Source organism: Puntigrus tetrazona, chromosome 11 (assembly GCF_018831695.1).
Source record: "Puntigrus tetrazona isolate hp1 chromosome 11, ASM1883169v1, whole genome shotgun sequence".
In the NCBI taxonomy this organism is placed as follows: Eukaryota; Metazoa; Chordata; class Actinopteri; order Cypriniformes; family Cyprinidae; genus Puntigrus; species Puntigrus tetrazona.
Genome location: NC_056709.1, coordinates 5,194,309 through 5,206,189, shown reverse-complemented (window position 1 = coordinate 5,206,189; position 11,881 = coordinate 5,194,309). Strand labels below are relative to the sequence as shown.

The following is an 11,881-nucleotide window of genomic DNA, read 5'->3' as shown; positions in this document are numbered from 1 at the left end:
TTTGATGTTGAGGTTAATAAGATTATTTCAATTATTTGTCTTAGGAAGACCATTCTCTTTAAGTCAAAATAAAATGTGGCATCTGAATTAAAAGTATTCAGATAATCCAAGAAAAAGAAATGTAAAAATTAAGTAAAATGAATTTAAGCACAAGTAGATTACATTGTTAAATCACATCCCAAAATCAACATTCTTCTTCCTCTACAACACAGATCAGTGCAGTAAACGTGAATCTGAGGCTGGGAAAGTCCGTTTTCATTGAAGCAATAACACCTTAGGATCAAAGAGACTCCGTTGGAAGCGTGTCTGAATCGTTTCATTGCTTCACACCGACTTGTTGGTTTGGTCAGCACTACTATACTTATAAAGAGGGTGTCAGGCACACTTTAGTGGCCCGTGACAGTGTTTTCCCACAGCGGGAGAGGAAGGAAGCTCGCGTGCTGTAAACCACCGTCTTGACTTTAAAGCCCGCGACTAGCGCTCGTCTCTGATTGGCTGTCAGTGCGAAATAACTCTTACCTCAGCTATAAATACAGCTCGACCACATCCCTGGGTATAAGGAGGAGAGGATTTTAAACACTTTTCTTTAAATTATCACAAAATGGCACCGCTCTATCAAAACCAATGCTGTGGCAGCATTTCGTGTCCTGAGAACCACAAAGTAAGTGTAATGACTTTTCAGATCTCTATTTTACCGCATAATTCACTGTCAAACTGACATTTTTGTTTTCGCTTCAAAAGATTCTTCTGGAAAAAACGAGGAAAGACAAAATCAAGCACAGTATAGAACATCTGAGAGAGTTATTTTGCAAAACTACACCAATGTCCGAGTTTGTTAGACTCGACAAAGCAGATATTCTGGAAGTGACAGTTGATTTTTTAAAACAACGCGCCAATTCCAGCTACGCGCGCGGATTCTCGCAGTGCTTACAGGAGACGCTGCGTCACGTGTCTCTGCACGCACACCTGACGCCCAATGAGAGAGAGGCGATCAAACGGTTCTACGTGTTGCAAAGGACCAATCAGATGCACTTAATGACCTCCACGGCGCATGGATTGGTACACAGATCACCAAAGCGATCATCGTCAAGAGTGCTAGTATGGAGACCGTGGAAGAACAATTAATTTATAAAGTATCTCCTTGACATAACGTTTGTTGCTTTTAAATGTAACGTTTGCATGTTCTTTTGAATTAATCTAGTTAGAGAATTGTCTACAGTGTATGGCAAGCATAACCAGAAAAACATGTTAGAGTTTTAGTCTCGAATTTAACCATGCCTTTTGTAAAGGCGTTTTTGTTATTTAATCCAACTTGTTTTAACATGTTGTAACCTATGTTAGCTACTTATATTAAACATTTATTGTGTTAAACATGTCCTGCATATAATTTTCAGTACCAGTGAAAAGTAAGGGATTGAAGAGCAATTTGATTTATTAGATCTCTAATGAGAAAACAGATGTTTTGCACATTACACATGCTATGTCAAATACACATGTATATTGATACAATACAAGTGAATCATTGAAAACTTCACAATACATGCCTTTATGAAAGGAATGGGAATCAAACTTGTTCCAAAAAGGAACTGTTTAAAATGTTTTAATCTGACAAGATTTGTCTAAATATGCTCAAACAATGAGAGATAACAAAGCTTATTATGAGGTTAAAATAACTTCAATGTGAAGCACAAATTAAGATATAGATATGAAAATTCTTTCTATAAACGATTCTTTTAAAACATGTTATATCATGGAGTTGGAAGTACTCAAACTGAATACATACCTTGCACGTTATACATTCAAGCACATTACATCTAATGTAAAATAAAGTGAAGCCAAGTCTTCACTGTATAATAACATAAATTCCAAATTGGAATTTATTGAACATGTTTCCTCAAAAAGGGAAATTAAAAAATGATAGTTCACTGAGCCTTGTTTAAGTTTTGAAGGCTCTGTCAAGGCCCGAGATGTAGCTCTTTTGTTGACAAGCATCTCTTTGCTGATGGTGTTCTGGAAAGGACACTCTCCCTCCAGTTCTACTCACATGAAGTCTGCAACTTCTGATAGTGCTTCAGCAGTCCTCTCTGGCTCACTAATTTCATCGCATCTTTAGACAGGAAGTGAACATGTCTACAGACACACTTGGAGAAGCCTTGATTGACAGTATGTGAACTGGAATAGTGGTGTCGCAGGATGTTGAGCATCATCTCCTGGATATCTGCTTTATCCAGCTTGGAATCAGGCTGCTGCTTGAGGAAGTCTGGAACCAGAAGATGCTGCTTGATGCTGCTGTTGATACACCATTGGGTTTCTCAGCTGCAGATGAAAACAGCAAAGCATTAGGAAAGTGGTCATCAAATAAGCCAATGATTTAGAAGAGCAGTGAAAGCTGCTGCAGTAATGCTACTGAAAGTAAGATGTGAATGTACCTTGTTGTTTAGAGGGAGCTGCTCCTTTGAGATGATTGTAGGTGTCATGTCTGGATCTCTGTGCTGTTGATCTCTCTGTTCAGAGTAAGTCTGATTTGCACTGCCTGCAACTTCTCTATTTATACGTCCCCAATCTCCATATGAATGTGTGAGGCTTGAGCTCGTTGAAGTTTCTCACAGTTTGGAGCCAATAAAAGAGCTCAAAAAGACAATGAGGGATGTGGACCATTGCATGCTCAAAGATCATCAGAGGCTCAAAGGAGCAGGTGGAGGGTGAATTTAGTAAAGTGCTGAGAGATCATGTTAACATCAGTGTCATAACCAAACACGTGCCATATTGAGATTTTTTAGAAAAGAACACTGCATGCATTAAAAAAACAAACAAAAAAACAGCAACAACGCACCAGCATTATCAACAATAAATTGTACAAAGCAATGATATTTAAAAAAAAATAACTGAAATACATACGTATTTACTTGCAAATTTTTTACAGTTGAATTGTTCATAAATTAGCAAATGTAGAGGTAGTTTTGAATCAGCTGAAATGCTGCAATTAAACAGTGTTTTAGGTCAGTGTAACGGGATATGCAGGTGATAGGTGAAACAGCTATGAGTTCTATGACATCTGTGGTCGTACCTGTTCTCAGACTTGTTTTTCACAAACACACACACAGCTGGTTCACGGCATAATGTAGACCCCAATTACACGCCCCTATGCTCCTGGAGCTGGTGGAGTCACAGAGACACAATGCTTCCCACAATTCTGTATTCATCACATTAATTCACTCACACAATGGAAGTGTGTCGTTTCCCACAGGGCTGGACTAACAGATTTTTTGGAAGAAAGCCTGAAGGATGCTATTCATTTTTTTTAAATGTGTTGTAAGGATTTCAGTGATACATTTTATATTTTTATGCTTTGTTTTATTTTTGTGTGCTTTGACTGTATTCTCTAAAACTGGCAAAGCAAAATTTTAATTCTACATAAAAATTACAAATTGTTTCTATTGTATTTTTTCTTTTCCTTTCAGCGAATATTGAATTAAAATGTATACAAAATGTACACAGCCATTAAATCTATTGCATGTATGTGACTGAATTATACATACATTGTACTTAAATCTCTTGCTATATAATTGTTTAGGAATGACTTTAATTGAAACCTATTTAATTATTTAAATAATTATTAATTAACCTATTTAATTTAGATTATATTTTTATTTAAATATAAAAATGCTAATGAAAATAAAAAAATGTTAATAGAGCAAAAATTAATCTATTTCAAAATAAAAATGCTATTATTATTATTCTTATTATTATTATTATTATACATGGATTAAAAATCAAAATATCAATGTTTAATTTTACACCCATAAATAAATATTGTTTTTTGATTGAATCACACACATACATTTTTTTATGAAATGTTTTAGTGATAGTATTTTTATATATATATATATATATATATATATATATATATATATATATATATATATATATATATATATATATATATATATATATTCCTTTCCACTATAAAACTGCCTTCAGAAGCTATGCCTTTAAAAAATCCACTTCTCTCTGGATTTTTTCTCTAAAAGACTGACAATATCACTGTACATTTTGGAAAGGCTCACAGGCCTTCTGAAATAAGTTGTGCTTTTACTGTAATTATTGTATCATTATTGTGGTAACACCCAAGCTGTGGATGCATTCTCTTGCTCTCTTTTTGAGGACATGCATATTTAATTTTAAAAGATACAGTGTATCATTTGGTTATGTTTGTGATGATTTTTAATCATATACTCATGTTTGTTTTCATAAAATAAATGAATTAATTGCATTTATATTTTCCTATGATTTTGTAACATTTGAATATCTGCGTTTTCAGAGAAAGAAAACAAATTGTCATATAATTAAGCTTAAAAAAACAAACAAGGTTCAGTTTTATAGTGTCACGTCTTTGGACACTCAACAAAATCCAAATGTCCTTGTGCATGTGATTTTTAGGTTATAGACTGTGTCTGAATTAGCTGTAGAGGACAAAAGTTGACCAAACCATTATTTTACCTCATTACAATTTTTCAGACACAGAAAACATGTTTTACAGTAAGAGTGAATTAATGTGTACTGTTTTTCAGGAAAGCCAACAGCATTTTAAAATATGGCGCCATTTCCAGTTTTGTAAAGTTCTCTTAGTTTTACTCACGGTCTGTTTTCACAGAGATGCTTTAAATGTTTTATTAGAAATTAGTTTATTTCTTTAATCTAATAATGCTTTATTGGGTGGTTGTTCTGCATGCTTCATAAGCAAACTTCAGCTAGTCAAAAACACAGCAGTTAGAGCCTTACTAGAACTAGTAAGTATGACCAAATTAGCCCGGTTCTATCAACACTGCATTGGCTCCCTATCAAACAACAGATAGATTTTAAAAAACTTTTTAATTACTTATAAAGCCCTGAATGGTTCTCAATACCTGAGCAAGCTCACATTATAATCACATTATAATCCTGCACATTCGCTGTATTCTCAAAGCTCTGGCCATTTGATAATGTCCAGAATATCAAAATCGACTGTGGGTGGCACTCAGAATCTGGAACAGTCTCCCTAACACTGTTTGGGAAGCAGACACACTCTTGTCAGTTTAAATCTAGATTAAAGACACATCTTTTTAACCTAGCCTACAAATAACACACTTATATGCTTTTATTTAAATCCTTTAAAGGATTTAAATAAAAGAATCCTTTAATTAGACAAGCCAGAACTAGGAACACTTCCCATAACACACAATGTACTCGTTTCCATTGTAAAAAGGGATCTACGCTAATATAAGTCTTGTTTCTTTCTTATTCTGTTTCTCAGTTCGTATCCAGATCAGATGGTGATTCAGCACCTGGAGATGATGTTTATTGGAGACCAGAACACCTAGATGAGCCCCGTGGACAGATCACTGGAAACAGATGTACACACACACAGACACACACACACACAGCCCTTTAAACAATCTGACATAGCTGCATCTAAAACTAAACTGTAAGTTAAGTGCTGGGCGTCTGGCCAGAGGAAACCTGCCCCCAGTTGAGCCTGGTTTCTCCCAAGGTTTTTTTCTCCATTCTGTATGGATGGGGTTTTGGTTCCTTGCCGCTGTTGCCTCTGGCGCGCTTAATTGGGGACACTTAATTTTTAGCAATTATCATCGATTAGATTACAGAGATCGTCTCTGCATTTAATAACAGATTGTTCAATCTCATCATTATACATCCCTATCATTGTATTATCCTATTTTATACTGTTCAGTGCTTTGTTAAAATCTGTGTTTTTAAAAGCGGTATATAAATAAGTGATTGATAATCATTAGCATTTACTGTGGGTTTTTGTCTGTGAAAAAAAATGTAAAGTTCCCAACATAAAACATTTTCTTTAAACTGCGTACTTTTTTGGGTTATTTTTAGTGTCACTAAAATAGCTAGTGAAATTTGCTGCTTTAAGTAATTTGTGACCACTTGTCATATTTTGGTTTGGTCTCTAAAAGTTAAGTCAATAAAAATAAAGTCACCTTTATTTAGAATGCTTTCTATTTCTTACTGAAAGTAGGCTCATTCAAAAATGCTCAAACTGTAAACTGCAAAGCCATACAATGCATTTATTGCCCACAAATTTTGAATAGTTTCAAGTTTTGTTTAAATATGTCCAGAAATTTGAAAATGTATTTGTTCCCATGTTCATTCATCCAGCTAAAGCGGACTTAGTTTTTTTAAGTTTGTGGCAAGTCAACAGTTTCTAACTAATTACTAGTAAAGCAAAACACCCTGTGGGCAAGATGGACAGGTGTGTGAATGAATGAGTAACAAAGAGACACACTTCTATTGTTCAGTCAGCATCCATTCAGAGCATAGCGTGGGAAAACACTAGGAGCTGTGGTTCTCAGTGCACTTTTATACATGCAGTGCGTTGCTGAAATATTTGATGTACATAGAATCCTTTAGGTTTTATTTCCAATGCACAAAAAACAATACTTTAAATAATACCTTTTTATTTGTGCACACGTTCAAGGCATTAATACACTAAATCATACAAATGCAATGCAGAAGTATGAATTTTTGCAATATTGCATAAAACATTTCTTAAACCTTTTGAGTAATTTCTATTATTCTACCATTTTCCATTATTTTGCATCATTTGATTTTTTAAAATTAAATGACATTTGAAATGTGCAACAAAATGACATTTCTGTTTTCAGCCAGTCAGGACATTTCTCTCCAGATGGTTTATGATGTCAGGTTGAAGTCTCCAGCTTTACTAATTCTTTATTCAGGATGCTTTTGTGCTCCACTGATGTGAACAGAGAGAGTCTGTGTTTGATCTACTCACACTGACCAGCAAAAACACACACACATCTGTTTCATCTGGAGCCCATCATGTGTAAGCAACATCACTAAAGCAATGATAATGCTGAATATCTGAAATTATGATATGATTTAAAAATTCTAAAAATTGTGTCAACTCAAGCTCAAATGGCTCCGGAGTTCCTCAAACAGCAAGCTGGAGATAGCAGTTATCCTGGAGTTGATGGTCTGTTTTGCTGAGAAACAAACAGCAAACACTTCCAGCAAATGCTGAAATCATGTTATGAAACAGAGCTTCTTTTCCTCCATCAGCTACACTTCAATCTCAACAAAAGCCTTTAGCTTGCAGCGCCATCTGGAGGAAAGCAACGTCTTTAACTTTTAACTTTAACTTTAACTTTTTCTAAAACACCTGTATTAGATGTCAGTAACAATATTATTTCCGTTTTTAGAATACAGTTTTGTTTCCATCACCGGAAATGCATTGTGTTTTTTAAATACCTTTGTATATACCTTCAATGAACATTTTTACTTTACTGCATTTTGTTGAAGGAAACAGGAAGTTTTCCCGATTTTGTAAGTTTGCCTTGTTTATTTGAGTGATACCTTGTATTGTGAAGACACTGTGATGTGTTACTGATTTATCAAGAATAAGAGACCACACAGAATATTGTATTCTTTTATTTGATAAGTATTTATAAGATATACAGTACACATAGTATTATATTCACTTTATTGAATAGTAGAAAGAAAGACCACCATAGCATCATAATTAAAAGTAGTTTATTGAGAAAAGACATTAGGTATGACATATATCGCATTTAGTTAAAGTATAGCCAGAGATAAAATATGTATTAGTAAGAACATTGAAGAATAGGAATGTTACTGTTGAGTGCTGAGTTCCCGACGCAGAGAAGAAGACATCTTAGAAAGATCTTCGCAGAAGAGCAGACTGATAAGATGGCTGTCTTTTTATAGTGAGCTTCTTGAGAGGGAGGTCTCTCAAGTTTTTGAATCAGATTTTATCAAAATGATAAACACTCTGTTGTCCTCATAGGACAGTTAATCTAACCAGAATTACATATATAGGTGGTTCAGTGTTTTTTTTGGCATACAATGCAATTAACTTACTGCTGTTGAGTGTGCATCTGGAGATGTACATAAATTAATTTATTTTCTTTTAATGGTGAAAATTAACCTTACAAGTACCTTGACATTAAACACTGAATATTTATGTTGTGCTTTGCTTTTAACCCTAATATGGATGAATGTTAATAATGATTTGTGGTAAATCATTTGTGGTAAAGATCACTTGACTTATGTAAAGTTAAATAATACTTGATATAAATTCCAGTGTGCTTTTAATGTATTTTTGTGATCTCTTGTGTTGTGATATATTTTCACTTGTTTATTTGCATTCATGGTGACATCATGTCATCACAAACCTCGCAAAATAATAATAAAAAAGTCAAATATACTTATTCTGTTTTGTGTACATTTTAAATATAAGCCTAAAGAGAAAAGAACATCCATAATTAGTAAAATAAATATGTAAAATTATATATACATATAATGGATTATTTATATTGAAATGTTTTAATTAACAATTATTTCACATATACATTTTTACAAATTTATCTAAAAAACTTGATTTTCGCACACAGACACACACACACACACACACACACACACACACACACACACACACACACACACACACACACACACACACACACACACACACAGAATTTAGATAATATAATAATTAAAATTTTGATTTAGGTCCCAATGGTAAAATATGCCAATTAAGTCCTTGGAACTTACAAATGTTTACTAATAACTAATAATTACTTCAGAACTGAAATACAAAAATATATATTTTCTCGTTGTTTAAATATTAATAATTTAAATCACTGTATGACAGGAAACTGTCAACCAGGTGATTTCATTTTACATATTTATTTTTGGAAATTTTTTTCTTATGTTTAAAATAAAGAGACAGAATAGATTGTCAACTATTTGAATTGTGTTGCAAGTGTATCAGATTCTTAATTGATCCATATAGCTTCTGTCAGACAACCAACTAACAGCCAGTTTTATCAGTTTAATTCATGTAAACATTTGGAAACATGTGTCTGCTTTGGGTTTCAGAAGGACACACGTCTATTGTTGCTTTAATGAATAGAGTGAATGAACAGAGCGTGAGAAACAGAACTCACAGAGTCCCTCTGTGACAATAGAGCTCAATTCAGGGACCAAAGGTCAGAGGTCAGTATCAATGGATTGGACTATAACTTTACACTATTTCAGCTGGTCAACACTGGTGATAAGTCCAAAATAAAAATAACTAAATCAAATGTTTCATTTTAAGAAAATCATCAGCATTTTTGTGTAAAAAAATTATGTTTAATTGAACAAATCTTCAGCATCAGAGGTATGATAAAGCTTGCAATGTCCTGCATTAAAGCTGATTATTATTTAAATAGACACACTTGTTCTATTGTTTGTGTGTGTGGGAAACTCTAGAGAACAGAGTCACGGTTCTAGTGTCATTAGCATTTTAGACCCCAATATAAGCTCAAGATTTAACAAACACACAAGAACCTTGACAAACTTATGGAAATTTACATGCAAGAGCTTGATGAGCTGGTTTGATGATGTCACTGAGGATGTAATCTGAATTCCAGCACTATCATGGTTTATTTTCCTGAATGCATCATGAACTTTTAAAATCACTAAGCCTTTTCGCCAGGCACTTAGAGTATTTTTGTCATCCAAACAAACTTGTCTCACAATTGTGAGTAAAATTGTATTTTCTGCTGTTTTAATACATTTAATAATTTTCATTTCATTAAAATAACTGTGGTCAGAAAGTGTTTCTCTGACTCCTGCATGCATGTCTCATGCTCACAAAACGTAAAGCTATATAGACTATGAATACACGATTTTTGTAATGGGTATGTTTAGGTGTTGAGTTAGATGTAGTCATTTGTACGAATTAAACCCAGTAAAACATGTTTTAATTACTGTGAGATCAGTAATTAAAACAGTTCACACACTGTTTAAACAAAACACGTCTGGCATTTTGACTGACAATGACAGTCATAGCGCTAGAGGGTGCTTAATTTAAAAAAACGTAGGTATAGGTAATATAAGGTACTTGCACAAATTACCTAATGGGTCGTTTTTTTGCTGTAGGACAGGCTGTTTTTTTTCTCCATTCTGTCAAAGAAGGAGTTTTGGTTTCTTGCTGCTGTCGCGTCAGGCTTGCTTAGTTAGGGACGCTTAATTACTAGCTATTGTCGTCGATTTAATTACAAAGATCCTATTGAAATTGAGCTGATCTAGACAACAATGTCTGCTTCAATAATAAAACATGCCTTTAGCTGAAAATAAGTTTAATCTTGTAATTATATATTATTGTAATTTGATACTGTTCAGTGCTTTGACACAATATGTATTTTTAAAAGAACTATGTACAAAAAGGTTAATTGATTTACTTGAATGTACAAACAGTAAACTGAGCTGAGGTGAATATCGCTCTTAGATAGATAAATTTAACTTATATGAACTTCACACAGTTATTAAACTGAACTCAGTCAACAATGAACTGACATTAACTGAACAACTGACTGTTTGCTATTGTCCTCTTTTTAGAGCTACAGCAGAATTTAATATTCTTTGCATCATTAAAGCATTATTTTCCTGTGCTGTAAATAAATAAATATTATTTAATGTTTAATACAATTAAATATTTGAATAAGAATAATAAAAATAGCTATTTGATGCTGTCTTTTACACGTTTTTAGTAATAATGAGTGTGTGCTGCTTCAATGACACTGATGTGAACATGAGCTCTCTACAGTCAACACTTTCCCAGATTCACCCTCCACCTGCTCCTTTGAGCCACTGATGGAGGATCAATGAACATGTGGCGGCCCACATCCCTCATTGTCTGTTTGAGCTCTTTCATTGGCTCCAAACTGTGAGAAACTCCAACAAGCTCAAGCTTCACTTATTTATATGGAGATTTGGGAGTATAAATAGAGGAGCGGCATCCAATGCAAATCAGAATCACTCTGAACAGAGAAATCTACAGCACAGAGATTCAGACATAAAACCTGCAATTATTTCAAAGGAGCAGCTCTCTCTCAACAACAAGGTACATTCACATCCTAAATACAGCAGCATTACTGGAGCAGCTTTCACCGCTCTTCTAATTTGTTGGCTTATTTAAAGGATACTAATGCTAATGCTTTTCTTTCTTCATTCACAGCTGAGATAGCCAATGGTGAAGATGCTAAGAAATTGTGTCAACTCAAGCTCAAATGGCTCTAGAGTTTCTCAAGCAGCAAGCTGGAGAAAACATATATCCTAGAGATGACACTCCTGTGGCAACACAATCAAGGCTTCTCCGGTGTGTTTAAAGACAAACACAGCCAGAAAGGACTGCTGTGAGCAGAACTGGAGGGAAAGCATGATGCCAGACCAGAACACATTCAGCATAAGATGAATGTCAACAAGATCTCCATCTTGAGGCATTGGTACAGACTTAAAAATGTAGTGGACTATTACGCTTTCAGTTTGTTATTTTGAAAATAAAGTAAAGAGATATTTGCACTGCTAAGTGCTCTGATGATTTAATCTTCTATGAAGATTTTTCTTTTTTTGAGAAAATGTCCTTCTAACTATTTTGTAGTTAAATTACCATGATAGCACAGTGTGTTTTAGCATTGTGTATTAGTCTAAAGGTGCATTAATTGACAGTTTTCATATTCCTTCTGTCTAAATTTTCACGTTTAAGCTGATGCATTTTTTTTATTTTTATTTGTATTATTTTTCATTTTTATTCATGTTATTTTTTTCATCTTTTTAATCATATTTGTTGTTTTGAAAAAAGTATGCTTATATGAGCATTTCTTTATTTTGGCCTTATAATAACTCTTCTATTTCTTTCAAATTTGAAAAATTGTTAGAATTATCTGATCAAAATGTATTCATATTGGTCAGTATTTGTAATTAATATTGATTATTTTTTTCAATCATATTAAGATGTATATGAATCTCAACTGGGCTTGTATTTGTGTTTCTGAGGAAATAATAT

General features: G+C 33.7%; 1 long non-coding RNA gene across 1 annotated transcript; it reads left to right on the top strand.

Annotated features, from left to right (window-relative positions):
* Positions 1-10,863: 10,863 nt before the first annotated feature.
* On the top strand, positions 10,864-11,394 carry LOC122354468. The gene is made up of 2 exons (XR_006252113.1): positions 10,864-10,939; positions 11,054-11,394. It is a non-coding gene; the product is annotated as an uncharacterized LOC122354468 (long non-coding RNA).
* Positions 11,395-11,881: the final 487 nt, after the last annotated feature.